The sequence below is a fragment of the Macrobrachium nipponense genome, chromosome 31 (genome assembly GCF_015104395.2).
Source record: "Macrobrachium nipponense isolate FS-2020 chromosome 31, ASM1510439v2, whole genome shotgun sequence".
In the NCBI taxonomy this organism is placed as follows: Eukaryota; Metazoa; Arthropoda; class Malacostraca; order Decapoda; family Palaemonidae; genus Macrobrachium; species Macrobrachium nipponense.
Window position 1 is genome coordinate 58,430,482 of NC_061093.1, and position 2,500 is coordinate 58,432,981.

Sequence of the window (2,500 nt, forward strand, 5' to 3'; positions counted from 1 at the left end):
TTTATTTAGAAATGTAGGTAAGGATCACAATGGTGGTACTTATAAACAATGTAACTAGGAGAGTAAACATGCCTGCAGTCCATATAATTATTTTATTAACAATTTGTCCGTATAAAAAGTACAATAAATCTTATGAACTTTTCTCCCCACACAAAAAATGTTTGTAAATACACACCTTTGACTTCACATATGACTTTATACCATTAGCAGAAAGTATTTTCTAACGGGTTTTGGGGGTCTTGGTTATTCAGTAATGTCCTTGGATCGGTCCCTTTTCATGGAAGATTAAACATCTGATTTTCCAACTCCTAAAATAATCCTTCGTCCGCAGATGAATCAACGTATAAAAAAAATGAAGGACAGTTGATGATGTTTCAGAATTCAACGGCATCAACCGAGTCTAACTTACTGGCCCCCACGAATAAATTTCATTACACCGACGAAGTCCTCTGGCGTAGATGAAGTTTGTCCCATGCCAGCAGGGGCCCTTGGTCGAAAGTGGCCCGGAGGTGTGGGCATGGCACTAACTAGATGCCCGCTGCAACAAACGGACACTTAGAAATATCTACAAAGTGAGAAAATATCAAACTAAAGTCAAGAAGTATGATGATAAATTCATTGGTTGCAGGTCCACATAGTTTTGTATGTGAGTATATGGTCTTTAATGAATATTAAACGCTTTTCGAACCTTGTAATAAGGTTCATCTTGACCGAAGATAAACCTAGTAAAAGGTTTGAAAGCTTTTAATATCCATTAAAGACCATATACTCACAAACTATATTGTGAACCTGCAACTTGTCATCATTTTCGACTCAGAAAACTGTGACTGATAAATTCATTGCAATTATACTATAAATAATTCTCTGTATGTAACATTTTTAAAACAAAACAATAAAACTGCAGTTTTTGAAATTCACTGGAGAGATGAATTAAGCAAAGATAAATTGCCGAACCAAAAATCTATTTTGGGGCGAAATACTCACCTTCAATGACTTTCCTTGACTTTCAACGCACATCTTGCTCCCTCTTTCTCTATCTCTCTTTTTTCTCTCTCTCTCTCTCTTACCCTCCACAAGGCCGGCCTCGGGAATTGAATTAGCTTAACGGACGATCATCATGGGTACGAATAGAAGTGACGGCTGCGCTTGACCAGTTTCTTAGACACCTGAAAAGAAATGGGAAAAAGTATGTTTTTATTCCATTTTGCATTAGTTTGTGTTTTAAATGTACGTATCAGTGACTCTTCCACTTAATAAAGGGCGATGCTGTGGGTTGGAAAGAATAATATAGGGTTGAACTCTAAAGAAAACGATATGGAATTCAGTCTTACTAATATTTTCTTCTTCTCTATATCATTCTCCTTTTGTTTTCGTGACATTTTGATATTCCCTGTGGAAACCTTTTGCTTACCTTTTGTCTTATTAAATCTATGTATGAACAAAATATTATTACTACTATTAACGACAATGTTAACAATTACTTGGTTACCTATTTTAGTGTTGTACAATAACCCTAAGAATTCAAGCGACCAGAAGTCCAGTGAGTTTTCCCTTTAAGAGGGAACTGTTCAACCACACCCTTCTTCTTCCTTCCTTCTCTTTTCGCTTTTCCAGTCCTTATTCGGCCAAGATCAAAAGAGGGCGTAGATCGACGTCTAATCGGGATTTTGGTCTCGAAAAAGATTATGAAAATTTCCACTTTTTGCTTTCTATCTTCATTAAACTTTGTGACAGCAACAGAATCTTTTCCTTTCTCTCTTTCTCCTTCTGTCTCTCTTCATTTATTTTTTTTTTTGTCTCTCTGGCATCCAGTAAGAAGAGAAAGAATGATAAATTCATCGTGAGCAGATGGAGGAGAGACGAATCTTCTCAAAATATTTTTGCGTTATGGGAAAATCTAGATGTCATGATGATGATGAATTTTATTTGTTTTCATTGAAATGCATTTATCCATTATCTTCCTTATGTATACTTTGGGCAGGAACTCACATTCATACATACGACGCATACACACACATATAAACACATATACATACATACATACATATTTATATATATATATATATATATATATATATATATATATATATGTGTGTGTGTGTGTGTGTGTGTGTGTGTGTGTGTTTGATTATGTGTGTGTGTATGTAATGTATATGCTTTTATGTTTGTAGAACATGATTAATTGTAAGAAATCCTGGAGTAACTTAAAAATTTACTTTTCACGTTTTTAGTACATTTAGTAAGAGCACACTTTTCCGTTTATATATATATGTATATATATATAATATATATATGTATGTGAATATATATATATATATATATATATATATATATATATATATATATATTTATATTTATATGTTAACAGGATATTAATCTCGTTATTTATTTGGTAAACGTGTAACTCCGAACGTCCAGGCATACCGACACATAATCTCTCTCTCTCTCTCTCTCTCTCTCTCTCTCTCTCTCTCTCTCTCTCTCTCTCTCTCTCCAAGCG

At 34.1% G+C, this 2,500-nt stretch overlaps 1 pseudogene; it reads right to left on the minus strand.

The window, feature by feature from the left end:
• LOC135206870 (glutamate receptor ionotropic, kainate 2-like) overlaps window positions 1-2,500 on the minus strand; it is a 41,204-nt pseudogene that overhangs the window by 27,772 nt on the left and 10,932 nt on the right.